The following is an 18,052-nucleotide window of genomic DNA, read 5'->3' as shown; positions in this document are numbered from 1 at the left end:
CCGGTGTTTGTAGTATCCCATGTTTCACTATCTTCAGTTTCTTGAATATTTGTCACCTATGGACCTTCAACACAAACTGGCGCTCTCAGGAAGCCAAGTAAGTTTGTTACGAAAAGCTCTTCTGAACATTTTTTTAAATACAGTATTGTCTGATTGGTGTCTTTTAAAATTCAAAACAATTGTACTTCCTTATTGGTTTTTAAATGTGGCCTCAAGATGTTTTGGACTAAATTACCAATGTATCTGTCACGATCTATATTTGTTTCTAAGCCAGCAAAAAACACTGATCACATCGTGGTTGTCACATTGCTATTCATGGACCTTGGTCTTGTACACATTATTGTTCCATTTCACAGCCACAAAAACGAGCACAAATCCAATCCAACCATTTGACATCTCCTCTGAAATGCAATGGAAGGCATCAGGGACAGTTTTATCAAATCTTGCCAATAACCTGCTTGCAGAAGCTTCTTTTGGATTTTACCAGGACTATTCTGCTCCATACTTTATTGCAAACTCGATCCAAAATTGGGAGGAAAAATGGCTGAATTTTACATGGTAAATGTGCCTACCCTTGATAATCAAGAGCTTTCTCCCCTTGACATTACCATCGCCGAATATTCATCTACATGAACAACCCGGGACTTATTGGTCACCAGCTACATAAATACTAGTTTCCAGAGCAGGTCAAAGTTGGGTATTCTGAGGTGAGTAACTCCTCTAATCTGCCTTCCAGTCAGTGGAAACATTTTGAATCATAAATCAGGAATTTGATAGAATACTCCCTGCTGGCCTTGATGAGTACAGCTGAAATAACAACACTCAAAGCACCATCCAACAAAAAAGACACTACGTTCACCACCTTACACCTTCTTTCCTTCCACTACTGATACACTGTGGTTAAATTGTAACTATGTACAAGATATGCTGTACAGTGAACAGAGGGATGAATATAAATATTTCCTTCATCCTGGTATAAACATTAATCTGTCTTTTTTCTTGATGCAATTAGTCTAATCTCCATACTCTCGTCTTTTCAAACATTGCAGTGCACAATATGCGAGAAATAATGTTGAGAAAGTGGAACTGGTGATTACATAGTTTAAAAACCACACAACACCAGGTCTGAGTCCAACAGTTATATAGACGAAAGAACAGCGCTCTGAAAGCTAGTACTTCCAAATAAACCTGTTGGACTATAATCTGGTGTTGTGATTTTTAACTTTTTCCACCCCAGTCCAACACTTGCACCTTCATGTCATAATTATTCCATGTTCTAACTGTTAATTTCTAAGTAGTGACGAGAAATGACAGGAGAATTTATTTTTAATTTTGTAAAGGATTTTTTAAAAATAAAGTAGGGATTAAAAACAACTTGTTCTAGTTAACTTTTCTAATTGATACCAGTCTGAGGATATACAGAAGGATGAACTATCCAGCTGCTAACTGTACCGATTCTAGGTTAGAGTGGTGCTGGAAAAGCACAGCAGTTCAGGCAGCATCCGAGGAGCAGGAAAATCGACGTTTTGGGTAAAAGCCCTTCATCAGGAATAGAGGCTTAGCTAACTGTACTGAGCCATATCGACTGATAAAATGAATTGACATGCTGGGCGTGATTCTGATATGTGTAGCCAAGGGAGATCTCGGTAACAGCACCTGCTCAAATAAGTCAGGCCAAGTGGTGCAGATGAGTGTAACTTGTGTATTTCAATATCTAACCACAAACTATATTTACTGCCTATATAAATCATGTATAAACTATGTTTACTTGTAAGCGCACTGACTCTTCAGCACATTTAATTTTGTCCATGTTATTTACTTATTCCTCCAAGAGTGACCACACTTTAAAGGCCACAGCTGTCATTGGCCATAAATCCCTTTGGAACATCATGAGAAGCACAATCTTGTCAAACCCTCTTTTTTTTTCTTCTCCAGGACTATTAGTTGTGGCTTTATTTGCCTGGGTCCCTGGAACACCTCTACTCAAAATCTGCATCGTTTAACAACAAAGCTTTTGGTTCTTCAAACACTCAACTGTTTTGACTCGGGAATAGCCTTTCGCCACACGTCTGTGAATTACTTTCCAAACGCATTTTCTGTTAAAGTTACTGTATAATGCAAAACGTGGATCAGGGATAGACAGGACTGGCAGCTTAATGTTCCAGGATACAAATGCTATAGGAACAACAAAGGGAGGTAAGAGAAGGAGGGGGACTGGCATTTTTGATGAGGGGTAGCATTACAGCTGTACTGAGGGAGGATATTCCCAGAAATACATCCAGGGAAATTATTTGGGTGGAACTGAGAAATAAAAAAGGGATTATCACCTTATTGGAATTGTATTGTAGACCCCTAATAGAGGGAAATTGAGAAAAAAAATTTGTAAGGAGATTTCAGTTATCTGGAAGAATAATAGGGTGGTTATGGTAGAGGATTTTAACATAAACTGGGGCTGCCATTGTGTTAAGGGTATAGATGGAGAGGAATTTGTTTAGTGTGTACAAGACAATTCAGTATGTGGATGTACCTACTAAAGAAGGTGCAAAACTTGACCTACTCTTGGGAAATAAGGCAGGGCAGATGACTGAGGAGTCAATGGGGGAGCACTATGGGGCCAGCGACCATAATTCTATTAGTTTTAAAATAGTGATGTAGAATGATAGACCAGATCTAAAAGTTGGAAGTTCTAATTTGGTGAACGGCCAAGTTTGACGGTATTAGGCAAGAACTTTCAAAAGCTGATTGGGTGCAGATATTCTCAGGTAAAGGGACGGCTGGAAAATGGAAATCCTTCAAAAATGAGATAACGAGAGTCCAGAGAAAATATATTCCTGTCCGGGTGAAAGGAAAGGCTGGTAGGTATAGGGAATGCTGGATAACAAGAGAAATTGAGGGTTTGGTTAAGAAAAGGAGGAAGCATATGTCAGGTATAGATCATCTGAATCCTTAGAACAGTATAAAGGCAGTAGGAGTATTCTTAACAGGGAAATCAGGAGGGCAAAAAGGGGACATGAGATAGCTTTGGCAAATAGAATTAAAGAGAGTCCAAAGTGATTTTACAAATACATTTAGGACAAAAGGGTAACTAGGGAGAGAATAGAGCCCCTCAAAGATCAGCAAGGTGGCCTTTGTAGACTTCAGTAAGGTGTTAAAGTAAGATTTACAAGAATGTTGCCAGGGTTGGAGGATTTGAGCTATAGGGAGAGGTTGAATAGGCTGGGGTTATTTTCCCTGGAGCGTCAGAGGCTGAGGGGTGGCCTTATAGATGTTTACAAAATCATGAAGGGCATGGATAGGATAAATGGACAAAGTTTTTTCCCTGGAGTGGGGGAGTCCAGAACTAGAGGGTGTAGGTTTATGATGAGAAGGAAAAGATATAAAAGAGACCTAAGGGCACCTTTTTCACGCAGAGGGTGGTGTGGGTATGGAATGAGCTGCCAGAGGAAATGGAGGCTGGTACAATTGCAACATTTAAAAGGCATCAGGGTGGGTATATGAATGGAAAGGGTTTGGAGGGATATGGGCTGGATGCTGGCAGGTGGGACTAGATCGGGTTGGGTTGGGATATCTGGTCGGCATAGGCGGGTTGGACCAAAGGGTCTGTCTTCCATGTTGTACATCTCTGACTCTAAGAAGTTGAAAATAGCAACATGTTGTAGACCGATAAGTGGGAGAGAGACTGTAGGCATTCTGTAATTTAGGCAGCCTTCTGAAGTGTCTACTCTGTTTAAAGAATTAATTTATTGTATTTCCTTCTGGTTCCCTAATTGTCCAGTGGCTAGTCTTGAATAAAAATTATTAAAGAACTTATTGATTAAATGCAGCACTTAGAAAGTTTCTTCTGTGAGCTCCTTGCCAGGACAATCTGTGCCTCCACCTGTTGATGTGTTTAATCCTTTCTTCCCCCTTCATTGCCTGCACAATTCAATTCAGTTTTAATTTTTAAATGTGTATCATTGTGTGTTTCGTACCATCTCCACAACTTGCATTGGTGTCGTACCTTTTAACGTAGTGAAACTTTTTAAGGTGTTTCACAGGAGTGTTCTCAAAAAGATCTTGTACTGCAGTGGTAATGTCCCTACATCTAGGCCAGAAACTCTGGTTTGAAGTCCCACCTCACAATGTGATGGCCATAAAATGTCCAAACAGGTTGATACAAAAAAAAATGCTGATCCCTTGCAAGTGTTTTCAGTACATCTTTATGCTTTACCTTCATGAGACTGTAACAAACAGTCCACTAGCGAAGTCACCCAACTGAATAATTGAGAATTGTTGAGTCAGAAAAGAGTTATACCAAAATTGTTTGAGGTGGATTTAGAAAACTACATCATTCTGCAGGAAACTGTTTGTGTGTGTGTGTGTGTGTTGGCTTAATAGAGGAATAATAGTGTATCCATGTGCATCTTTCTCAGACGAATCAACTCACCCTGTTATAATCTAGAATAATGCAAAAAAATTGACTATTAATGATAGATAGGGGTGAGTGATTAAGTCAGTGCGCTAAATAGATGGAATGCATTTATATGATGCTTTTCATGATCCCTGGAGCAATAAATAGTTTTAAAGTGTAATCACTCTTGTAATTATCAGGGCTGTCAATTTGGACACAGCAAACTCCCATAAACAGCAATGTTAACATGACCCGATTATTTGTTTTGTGATGTTGGCTGGCGGATAACTTCTCTGTTTTCTTAAATAGGGCGGCAAAAGTATTAGGTATCCCTTTTAGTGCAAATCTAAGCAGATGATGCAAATCAGGAAACAAATTGAAGTGTTGGCATACTTTTCTGCCACCTGTTTTACTTCTATAACTGTAGCCTGCATGATTTGCATGACTATAAGTGTCTTCCGAATGTGCAAAACCCTTTTCAAAATGACTCAAAAGTAGCTGAGAAGAGCAGTAGCTATTTGACAATAACAGCTTACTGAGTGAGGAGCATCAAACGGATTAAACAAGATGCTACTGCAGAGAACAACAGAGAACTGTGAACGTAGCCCAGTCCATGACCGACACCAACCTTCCTTCCAGTGCCTCCATCTACACTTCCCACTGCCTTGGGAAAGTAGCCAACATCATCAAAGTCCACGCTCTTCCATCGAGTGCAAGATACAGAAGTTCGAGAAAACTTTCCAACAGATTTAAGAACACTATTACCAAACTTCTGAAATGTATTGTTGATCTTTCTCTGCATGTCCTGTGTAGTTGTAACACTGTATTCTGCATTTTGTGTTCTATTATCCTGATATATGATGATGATAATCAAGTCACATCCTTCTTGGGGTAGGGAAAGGTTCTACAGCACATCCATACATACTGTAACTGCAGCTAGTCATTCCCACTAACAGCATGCATTAATGAGATCATGATTACAGAGGCTCACATTAATACAAATGTGAGAGGAGAGGCTGTAATTCATCTGGGAAAGGATTGGCAAAGAAACTGCTGGTCAAAATAGCTTAAAACTAATGGCTTAAGCACAGTCAGAAGTTCATGTTACAGAATCACAATTGTTACAGTGCAGAAGGAGGCCATTCGCCCTATCATACCTGTGTCGGCTCTTCAAATCAGAATAGTTATCCAGTGCCAATCTCCTGCTTTATCCCCAACCCTTGCACGCTATTTCTATCTGAAAGATGACGTCTTGAATGCCTCCATTGAATCTGTCTCCATCATGTTCCCAGGCTCATAGGCTCCACCTGATGACGAACTTATGCTCGAAAGATAGACTCTCCTCCTCAGATGCTGCCTGACTGGCTGCGCTTTTCTAGCACCACACCTTTTGACACTGATCTCCAGCATCTGCAGTCCTCACTAGTTGAGGTTGTGGTTATCACAGAGATGTGGTTGTAAGAGGATCAGGGCTGGGGATTAAATATTCAAGAGTACATATTCAAGGACAGACAAATGGGCAGAGGGGGCGGGGTTGCCTTATTCATAAGAAATGAAATTAAAGCAATGGTAAGAGTCCGCAGATGTAGAATCTGTGTGGGTGGAGTTGAGGAACTACAAAGGGCAAAAGACCCTGGTGGGTGTTGCATTCAGGCTCCTAGCAGTAGTCAGGATGTGGGGAAGAAAATAAATCAGGAGAGAGAAAAGCTGTGTAAGAAAGGCACTATTAGAATAATCGCAGGGACTTCACGTGGACTGGGAAAATCAGGCTGGTAGTGAATCTCAAAAGGAATTCATGGAGTGTCTATGAGATAGTTTCTTTGGAGCAGCCTATGGTGGAGCCCACTGAGGAACAGATAATTCTGGATTTAGTGATGTGTAATGAGGAAGACGTGATGCAGCTTCAGGTGAAGGAACCCCAACAGGACAGTGACCGTAATATGGTAGAATTCACCCTGCCGTTTGAGAGAGAGAAGATGGAATCAGATGCAGCAGTAATACAATTGATTAAAGGTAACGACAAAAACATGAGGCAGTAGCTGGCTTGGTTGGAAGGGAAGCCTAGCAGGGAAGATGGTGGAACAGCAATGGGAAGACTTTTGCGGTTGGGGGGAGAGTATTCGGGATGACCCGCAGAAATTCATCTCAGGAAAAAGGGACAGACGAAGGGGAAGTTGAGGTAACTGGCTGAGGAGGGAAATCAGGGACAGCATGAAAGCGAAAGAAGAAGCATACAAGGTGGTAAGGATTGGTGGGAATCCAGAGAATTGGGAAGTCATAGAGTCTTAGATGTGTGCAGTATGGAAATAGACTCTTCAGTCCAATTTGTCCATGCTGACCAGATATCCTAACCTAATCTAGTCCCATTTGTCAGCACTTGGCCCATATCCCTCTAAACCCTTTCTATTCATATACCTAACCAGCTGCCTTTTAAATGCTAACCAGCCACCACCACTTCCTCTGGCACTACACTCTGCGTGAAAAAGGTGCCCCTTGCGTCCCCGCTCACCCTGAACCTATGCCCTGTAGTTCTGGACTCCCCCACCTCAGGGAAAAGACCTTGTCTATTTATCCCATCCATGCTCCTCATGATTTTATAAACATCTATAAGGTCACCCCTCAGCCTCCGATGCTCCAGGGAAAACAGCCCCAGCCTGTTCAACCTCTTCCTATAGCTTAAATCCTCCAACCCTGGCAACTTCCTTGTAAATCTTTTCTGAACCCTTTCAAGTTTCACAACATCCTTCCAATAGGAAGGAGACCAGAATTGCATGCAATATTCCAAAAGTGGCCAAACCAGTATCCTGTAAGCCCGCAACATGACCTCCCAACTCCTGTACTCAATACTCTAACCAATAAAGGAAAGAATACCAAACGCTGCCTTCACAATCCTGCAACTCTACTTTCAAGGAGCAATGAACCTGCACTCCAAGGTCTCTTGGTTCAGTAACACTCCCTAGGACCTTACCATTAAGTGTCTAAGCCTGCTCTGATTTACTTTTCCAAAATGCAGCACCTCGCATTTATCTAAATTAAACTCCATCTACCACTCCTCAGTCCATTGGCCCATCTGATCAAAATTCCATTGTAATCTGAGGTATTCTTCTTTGTTGTCCACTACACCTCCAATTTTGGTGTAATCTGCAGACTTACTAACTATATCTCCAATGTTCACATCCAAATCATTTATATAAATGTTGAAAAGTAATGGACCCAGTGGACTGAACCTTGTGGCACACCATTGGTCACAGGCCTCCAGTCTGAAAAGCAACCTTCTACTACCACCCTGGCTTATACCTTTAAGCCAGTTCTGTATCCAAATGGCTAGTTCTCCCTGTATTCTGTGAGATCTAACTGTGGTAACCAGTCTCCCATGAGGAACCTTGTTGAACGCCTTACTGAAGTCCATAAAGATCATGTGCTTCGCTCTGCCCTCATCAAACCACTTTGTTACTTCTTCAAAAAACGCAAAATGAAGTTCATGAGACATGATTTCCCACACACACAGCCATGCTATCACTAACCAGTCCTTGCCTTTCCAAATACATGTAAATCGTGTCCCTCAGCATTCCCTCCAACAACAACATCACAGATGTTAGGCTCACCAGTCTATAGTTCCCTGGCATTTCCTTCCCACCTTTGTTAAATAGTGGCACCATATTAGCCAACCTCCAGTCTTCCAGCACGTCACCTGCGACTATCAATGATATAAATATCTCAGTAAGGGTCCCAGCAATCACTTCCCTTGCTTCCCACAGATTTCTCAGGTACATCTGATTAGGTCCTGGGGATTTTTGATTTTGAAACACTTTTATGTGTTTCAAGACATCCAGCACCACATCCTCTGTCATATGGTAATTTTTGAAGATGTCAGCAACCTCATCAAAGCTACAATTGAGGTCATTAAAAAAATTGACAAATCAAAGGGGCAATACAACTTTTAAATATCTAACACATCTTTTTAAAATATATCTTGAGAAAATTGTCCTGTGCTGCTCAGGGTTCTGAAAGCAAACATGTCAAAATAAAGATCTCTCTAAACTTGTCATTCTGTTTCTCTTTCCACCTTTGTGATGTTCCTTAGAAACCACCTGTTTAACCAAGCCTTTGTTCATCTTAGAGGGAGAAAGCAGCAGCGTGGTAATTTTACTGGACTGGTAATGCAGCAGCTAATGCTGTGAGGTTATGGGATAAAGTCCCAGCATTGCAAGAGGTGGAATTGAAATGAAATTCATTAAAACCTGGAACTGAAAGCTCATCTCAGTAACAAGGCCACCAAACAAATCCATCATCAGTTGTCTTAAAAACCCATCTGGTTCACTAATGTCCTTTATGGAAGAAAATCTGCTGTCCTTCCTGGTTTGACCTACATGTGACTCCAGACCACAGCAGTGTGGTTGACTCTTAACTGCCCTCTGAAATGGTAGAGCAATTCGCTCATTTCAAGAGCAATTAGAGATGGGCAGCAAATGCTGGTGTTGACAGTGACATTGATATCTCATGAAAGAATTGAAAAGGGTCTGCTGCAATTTATCATGAAACTCAGTGATTTTGAGAAAATTTGTAGCTCAGGTTGAGGTTCTGGATGTAGGTTTGCTGGCTGAGCTGGAAGGTTCATTTCCAGATGTTTCATCACCCTACTAGGTAAGATCTTCAGTGGGCCTCCAGATGAAGCATTGTTGATAATTCCTGCTGTCTCTTTATATATTTGGGTTTCTTTGGGTTGGTGATGTCATTTCCTGTTCTTTTTCTCAGTGGGTGGTAGATGGGATCTAACTCGATGTGTTTGTTGATAGAATTCCGATTAGAATGCCATGCTTCTAGGAATTCTCGTGCGCCTCTCTGGCTTGTCCTAGGATGGATGTGTTGTCCCAGTCGAAGTAGTGTCCTTCCTAATCTGTATGTAAGGATTCTACAAAACGACATGACCCTCTCTCAGTAGTATCCTTACATACAGATGAGGAATGACATCACTTCGATTGGGACAACGCATCCATCCTAGGGCAAGCCAAACAGAGACATGCACAAAAATTCCTAGAAGCATGACATTCCAACTGGAACTCTTATCAAAAAACACATCGAGTTAGACCCTGTCTACCACCCCCAGAGAAAAAGAACAGGAAATGATGTCACCACAGGAAATGTCATCACCAACCCAAAGAAACCCAAATATATAAATAGGAAGCAGGAATTATCAACAGTGCTTTGCCCAGAGGCCCACTGAAGATCTTACCTAGTAGTGTGACAAAACGTCTGGAAATGAACCTTCCAGCTCAGCGAGCAAACCTACATGAAACTCAGTGTTGTATACTATTTGATTATACCGCTGTGAAACTCCTTGAACTGTTAAAGGTACTACATAATCGCAATTCATTATTGTTGAAACCAATTTCTTTCCAACTAGTTTCTGAATAAAGCAACAAGGCCACATTGAAGTCATTACAACAATGTCAATACAAGATCTTCATCTGCTCACATGAAGTTCTCCACCATTTGAAAGGAGATTGTAGTTTATAAATGTAAATAAGTAAACCAGAAGTGGCAATTGATCCCTAATGGCCCTATAGTTTTCTCATGAATCAGCTTTACACTGTTCAGAATATAATATGAAGAAAACATAACCGTGCTGATGAACATCTCATGAAGTTGGATATCACTACAAGGTCTTCAAAAGCTCATGTGAAACTTTCTGTTAATTAATCCAAACACCCAGAAAAGTTCACCTAGCCTCGTAAGCTGTTAAAATATGAGGACCGAGAACTCTCAAATTCCACTATTTAAAGAAAATAATACCATTTTATTCTTTAACTCTAAAAGTGAACATTAAACAACAACTACTTACAACTCTGAGCCCCCCTTTCTCTTAACTGCTTGTTATCTGCCTCCAACTCTATAACAATATACACTACTGTTCCAATAAAATTACAACAACTTAATTTCAAAACTACACAGCGGCTGTTGTCGTCGGCGTTTGTATTCTTTTGACAGAAGATCTCCTTGGGTCGTTTTCTGTCATTTTACTGTGAAGATGTTTCACATGAGAAAAGGTACCTCTGATAGAGAGTGTTTTTGAATGGCCGTCTTTCTTGATGGCAGTTACTCTCTGTCGGTGACAGTTACTCTGAAAATAAGTAAAACAGAAGTGGTGATCGATCCCTAGTGGCCCTATAGTTTCCTCAAGAATTTGCTTTTCACAGTTCAAAGCATAATATGAAGAAAAAGTATCAGCCTTGATGACCATCTCACGAAGATGAATGTCACTTCGACAGTCATATTGCCCAAATAAATCTTTTATTCGGAAACAGTAACTCTCAGCCGTTAAATGTCCAGATAAAGAGCAGAGTCTTCAGAAATGCTTTTCTGCTGGAACAGCATCTAAAATGGCATGATTATAAAACCCTCAGCAACTTCCTGTACTTTTCAGGGACTGTATTCTCCTTGTCAGTCGTCTGTAACTGTAAAAACACAACTCCTTTCTCTTTTGTGGCAATTCATCCCGAATCTACGACACAATAGACCACTCTGATCAATGCATTCACACACCAGTTCATGTTGTACATGAGCCTCCTCCCCATTCTCTTCAACTAGTCCTGTCTGTGATTCCTTCTATCCCTTTCATCCTCACTCTTATCCAGCTCCCCAGTAAATGCTGGTCGCCTCAATCACTCCACACTTTTCCCAATGTCAGGGTGATGAGGTTTGCTCTGGATTTCCTGATTGATTCAGAGGTGCCTGCCTTATTTCTGTGTCAGAATCACAACCCCTAGATCACATCTGAATCCTTGTTTCTCGCAGTACCAAAATGGAGCTGCACAGTTGTTGGAGACACCCTTCAGATGAACCAAGGTGGATGCCAAAACTCCTGTGGAGCTGGTCAATGAGAAGGCAAAGGAAGAGGTTTCCCAGCACAACCTTCAACCAATATTGGTAAAACACTCATTACCTGCCCTATTCACATCATTGAGGAGAAAGTGAGGTCTGCAGATGCTGGAGATCAGAGATGGAAATGTGTTGCTGGAAAAGCGCAGCAGGTCAGGCAGCATCTAGGGAACAGGAGAATCGACGTTTCAGGCATTAGCCCTTCTTCAGGAATGAGGCTCATTCCTGAAGAAGGGCTAATGCCCGAAACGTCGATTCTCCTGTTCCCTAGATGCTGCCTGACCTGCTGCGCTTTTCCAGCAACACATTTCCATCTCTATTCACATCATTCCTGGCTATTGGATTGGTCTCAGTATTTACCAAAGCAATTTTTTAAAAAATTCAATTTATGGGATTTGGGCATTGTTGCCTCTGCCCACATTTATCACCTCCCCTTAGCTGCCCTTGAGAAGGTGGTGGTGAGATGCTTTCCAGAACTACTGCAGTCCATTTGGTGTAGGTGGAATGTCATCAAGGAGGAATTACAAGATTACAGAATTACAGTGAAACTAAAGGATAGATTTCCAGTTCAGGAAGGTGAGTGACTTTGACAGAAACCTGCGGCTGGTGGTGTTCCCCATGTTTCTGCTGTCTTTGTCCTTCTAGATGGTGGTTGCTCTGTGTCTGAAAGATGCTGTCTGATGATCTTTGGTGAATTTCTGCAGTGCATCTTGTAGATAGTACACACTGCTACTGAGTGTCAGTGGTGGAGGGAGTGGATACTTGTGGATGTGATGACAATCAAGCGGGCTGCTTTGTCCTGGATGACGTCGAGCTTCTTGAATGCTGCATCAATCCAGGCAAGTGGGGGTTGTTCCATCACACTCCTGACTTGTGGCTTGTAGATGGCGGACAGGCTTTGAGGAGTCAGGGTGTGAGTTACCCGCTGCAATATATCCAACCTCTGACCAGATTTTATTTATTCATTTCATAATCATGTATTGATATGGTTAAAAATCACACAACACCAAGTTATAGTCCAACAGGTTCATTTTGAAGTACAAGCTTTCGGAGTGACCACCCCAGTCCAACACTGGCACCTCCACATCATATATTGAAATGACCAATGCAGTTGAATTTCTGGTCAATCGAAAACCTCAGGATGCTAATAATGGGGGATTCACTAATGGTAATACCATTGAATGTCAAGGAACGATGGTTAGATTCTCTCTTGCTCTATATGGTCATTGCCTGGCATTTCTGTGTCTCGAACATCACTTGTCACTTTTCAGCCAATTCTGGATATTGTCCAGATCTTGTTGCATTTAAACACGGACTGCTTCAGTGACTGAGGAGTTGTGAATGGTGCGGAACATTGCGCAAACATCAGCGAACATCCCCATTTCTGACCTTACGATGGAGGGAAAGTCCTTGATGAAGCAGTTGAAGGTGTTTGGGCCTAGGACACTACCCTGAGGAACTCCTGCAGAGATGTTCCAGAGCTGAGATGACTGACCTCCAACAACCACACCCATCTTCCTATGTACCAGGTATGATTCCAACCAACGGGGAAACTCCTCCCACTCCTCCATTCGCATTGACACTTGTCTTGCTCAGGCCTTAAATGCCACCTTCAGTTGGATGCACATAATGTCAATTGCTGTCTCTCTTTCCTCAGTCCGGGGTCATTTCAATTGTAGTTAATACATTTAAGATTATTGAGAGAGTGTAATTATAATATTTGAATGGAAGTTCCAATTTTCAACCCTTAAGATATCCTTAGCAAAATACAACTGCAAGTTAAAATCCATAAATTACCCAGATTTTTGATAATCTTTCCCCCAGTCAGTCTGTTCAGAGAGGCCATTACACACCTGGGAATAAGTGAGACTTGAACCAAGGTTTACTGGTCCAGAGATAGCAACACTACCAATCTACCACAAAATCCCCTTCTGCAATCAGTTGTTATTTGAGCCTTAGGCAGGTTCAATATTTTCATCTAAAATCATTTAATTGTGATGAGCTTTGTTTTTATTTTACTTTTATTTTAGTCATGTATAACTTCTGTCGTTTATGTAGGCATTATGGTGGGGCAAACTTATAAAACCTTTCACTGTATTTTTCATGTAAACGTTCATGTGACAATAAATTTCTATTCTATTTGCTTCCGTCTCCAATGAACGGCATCTTAATAAGAGCATTCTCATCTGAGTCAAAGATGCTGCAGAGATTTATGGGCATGGTCTAATTGGACGCCCCAGTGTGCTCCTGAACTGTTGGAGATGCCTCCTTTCGGAGGTCTCCTCTCAGTTGGAATTAAAAGGTCCCAAGATCACTATTTAAAGAGCAGCAGGGCAATTCGCCCTGGTATCCTGGTCAATAATGACTCATCGGTGTTAAAACAAATGATCTGATCCTTATTTCACTGCTTTTATGGGAGATACTATTGTGTGCAACTTGTATGCTGCATCTCCTGTTACAATAGTCGCTGCACTTCACAAGTGATTCATTGGTTGGAAAGCACTTTTTGAATGTTCTGAGGGGTTGTGAAATGCACCATACAGCTGTATATTTTTCCTCTCCTCCTCCAGCTCTTAGGCCATGCTGTTGGGGTAATCAATTCTCATATGTCCTTAAATTACCAAGACCCCTAGGCCATTTGGACACTTCCTGTACTTCACTTTCCAGCTCACTCACCATCCTGACTTGGAAATATATCACCATTCCTTCAATGTCACTGGGTCCAAATCCTGGAGTTTCCTCTCTTACTAGCATTATTGATGTATCTACACCAAATGGACTGCAGCGGTTTCAGAAAGCATCTCACCACCATCTTCTCAAGGACAGTTAGTGTTGGCCCAGCCAACACAGCGCACATCCAAGGACAAATAACAAAAGACTGGCAAAGGTGTCCATGTTTCCCTTACCACTCCGAAAACCAAAACATGAGTCAGGTTTCCATAAATACAAGGACAAATAACTCACCAAGAATAGAACATGTCCATCAAATGCAAATTCACAAAAGGTAACCTCCACCTACAGCAGTTATAAGGAAAAAAGAGTTGGTTAGCTCAGTTGGCTGGATGGCTGGTTTGCAACACAACAGTATGGGTTCAATTCCCACACTGTCTTTCCTTTACTCATTCAGGGATGGGGGCATTGCTGCTAGGTCAGCGTTTATTGTCCATCCCCAATTGCCCAGAGGGCAGTTAAGTGTCAACCACATTGCTGTGGGACAGAAGTCACAGGTAGACCAGACCAGGTAAGAATGATAGTTTCCTTCCCTCAAGAGCATTAGTGAACCAGGATTTTTCTGACAATCGACAATGGATTCATGGTCATCATTAGATTCTTAATTCCAGATTTTTATTGAAAGCAAATACCACCATCTACTGTGGTGGGATTCAAACCTGGCTCACCAGAACATTCCGCAGCTACACTGGCACCATTCCTTCGCTACGTCAATGACTGTATCTGCACCACCTTGTGCTCCCACGAGGAGGTTGAACAGTTCATCAACTTCACGAACACCTTCCACCCTGTCCCCAAGTTCACGTGGACCATCTTAGACACCTCCCTCTCCTTCCTGGACTGCTCTGTCTCCATTTCCGGTGACCAACTCAACAGGGACATCTACTTCAAACCCACCGACTCCTACAGCTATCTGGACTACAGAACATCGCAGATGGCCTCCTTTTTCAAGGGCCGCAATTTCCCCTCTCACGTGGTCAATGATGCCCTCCAGCGCATCTCCTCCACTTCCTGCACCTTCACCCTTGAAACCCAGCCCTCCCAACTCAACAAGGACAGAACCCCCAATCCTCACCTCCCAATCCACCAACCTCGGGATACAACGCATCATCCTCCACCATTTCTGCCACCTACAAACAGACCCCACCACCAGTGATATATTTCCCTCCCCTCCCCTTTCTGCGCTCTGCAGAGACCATTCCCTCCGCAACTCCCTTGTTGGATCCATGCCCCCCCGCCAACCTCCCCTTGCTCCCAGCACTTTTCCTTGCCACCACAAGAGGTGTAAAACCTGTGCCCTCACCTCCATCCGAAGCCCCAAAGGAGCCTTCCACATCCAACAGAGATTTTCCTGCACTTCCACACATGTCATTTACTATGTCTGCTGCTCTCGATGTGGTCTCCTCTACATTGGGGAAGACAGCACCAACTTGCAGAATATTTCAGAGGATATCTCTGGGACACACTCACCCAACAACCCCACCGCCTTGTGGCTGAACATTTCAACTCCCCCTCCCACTCCACCGAGGACATACAAGTCCTGGGCCTCCTCCATCGCTAGATTCTAACCACCCAACCCTGGAGGAAGAACGCCTCATCTTCTGTCTTGGGACCCTCTAACCACATAGGGTCAATGTCGATTTCACTAGTTTCCTCATCTCCTCTCCCCCCACCCTATCCTAGATACAACCCTTCAACTCAGCATCGCCCTCTTAATGTTTTCTACCTGTCCATCTTCCTTCCCACCTATCTGCTCCAACCTATCACCCTCACCTTCATCTATGCATTGCATTCCCAGCTACCTTCCCGCAAGCCCAACCCCCCCTCCCATTTATCCCTCAGCCCCCTTGGGCCTCTCCCACATTCCTGATGAAGAGCTTTTGCTTGAAATGTTGATTCTCCTGCTCCTTGGCTGCTGCCTTACTGACTGTGCTTTTCCAGCACCACACCTTTTGACTCCCCAGAACATTCCCTGGGTTTCTGGATTAACAGGTCAGTGATAATACCACTAGGTCACCACCTCCCAGAAGCCACCATGAAAGTTCTGCCTTCTCAACCTCACCCCTCGCCAGAGGTGTATTGACCCTCAGACTAAAATTACCAAACGTCATCTCTCTCTAATGAGTCAGCAGCCCTCTGGGAATATGGAGACTTGAATTACCGGCAAAGCAATTGATTGCACACACTTCTGAAAACAGAGTTTGGACCAAAGGAACACAGTAACTTGCAATTGCATGAATCGGTTTCACTGAGATTTTCATGCGCAAAACCAGCTCCGTCTCTGTGAAGCTCCTGAAAATGAATGAGCATGAATCCTCCTGAAGTACAGCAAGCATGAAGCACCTCAAACTTTGGCTTGAAACATTGCTCCATAAAATGAATGAGTGTGTTCAAGGTTTAACCTGGAGGGCGGTGGCCATCACAATTCTATCATGAGGTTCCAACTCTGAGTGATCCATCATTGACCAAGTCCCTCAGGTGCAAAGGACAGGCCAATCTCATTCAAAACAAAATTATGGAGAATTATCAGATAGAACAGCAAATCTGCATACTGACAAAACTGTCCCAACCGAACTCATACAACGTGCAAATCCATGATTCGCTGGTGTAATTGACAAACTGTACTTTCATTTGCCAGACTTTTGCCACTCACCTAACCCTCCAATATTCTTTTGTAGCCTCCTTGTGCCCTCTTCACAACTTAGTCGAGGTCCTTTGTCACATTCTAGCTGTCACGGATCAATAGACTGCTGGCTCTGGTTCATGACCAGTGTTAAAAAATCACATAACACCAGGTCATAGTCCAACAGGTTTATTTGGAAGTACAACTTTTAGAGCACTGCTCCTTCATCAGGTACCCTGAGTTTTTCCAGCATCGTCTGTGTTTGTTTCAGATTTAAAGCATTTGTAGTATATTGCTTTTATTTGAAATTGGCAAAACTCTGCACACATACGGCGTTGAGGAATGACCCTTAAAGACAGCCATTTATAATTTTACAAAAAAAACTTTAAAATGTTCAAACAGACCTTGAAAGTATATTAGTCTTATTCTAATAAACATAGATATATTATTTCTGTGAACTCTTTTGTCAAAGTGTAAAAGTAAAATCCTGCCGATGCTGGAAATCTGGCATGATATCGGCCACCCTGATTTCTCTACTCCCCTCACCCTCTGTAGCCTGACTCCTTCTGAACTTGCTGCACTCTGTTCCCTCAGCTTATTATCAAAGCTCTAATGAAGTTACTGCAGTTGCTGTCTGACATGCTGAGCTCTATCTGGCAAAGCCTGAGAGCCAACTCTCTGTATCTTCCTCCCGTCTCCCTGATCATGACCCCACCACCGAACATCAGGCTGTTTTATCCAGGACTGGCACAGAGCTTACCCCCTCTGGAGAACCCCACTCCCCGGTTTCCCACCTTCACAGTCTCCTAGCCCTGCACACTTCCACTCAGCATTTCTATCTCTTCCAACTTACCATCATCAGTCCCTTCAACAGTGATGATGCTGTGGTTTTAAGAGCCAGGAAGCAATTTGTGAGGCCTTGGTTTTTAAAAAAAGTTGGAACAATATAAGCAGCCTGAACGGGTGGGGTCAAGTTCCCACAGAACCACGGATTTTGAAGTTTAGCTCTCAGCAGTTGCTGTTGGGGTCTTGAAGAAGTGGAAGCTATTTATTTCCTACCTCTCAGTTGTAGCCAAAAGCTTGGGGGGGGAATCTCTGACTGCTACGGGAGTTTTATGTGAAACAGTCTGTTTTCTGAATTTGCCTTTTTCCAAGGGTGGTTTATGGGATGTTACTATTTTGGAACAGTTAATCAGTAATAGTTACTGTATGTACTATTCTGTTAAGTTTTCAAATAGACTTAAGTTATTCCAATTTTTCCTTTTTTCCCTACCAATCAACCCCACCACCCCGTGGCCCAACATTTCAACTCGCCCTCCCACTCTGCCGAGAACATGCAGGTCCTGGGCCTTCTCCACCGCCACTCCCTTATCACCCAACGCCTGGAGGAAGAACGCCTCATCTTCCGCCTTGGAACACTTCAACCCCAT

This window comes from Chiloscyllium plagiosum, unplaced genomic scaffold (assembly GCF_037043375.1).
Source record: "Chiloscyllium plagiosum isolate Xiang-an unplaced genomic scaffold, Cpla_swu_hap1 HiC_scaffold_19, whole genome shotgun sequence".
Classification (NCBI taxonomy): domain Eukaryota; kingdom Metazoa; phylum Chordata; class Chondrichthyes; order Orectolobiformes; family Hemiscylliidae; genus Chiloscyllium; species Chiloscyllium plagiosum.
This window is presented reverse-complemented; position numbering follows the sequence as displayed.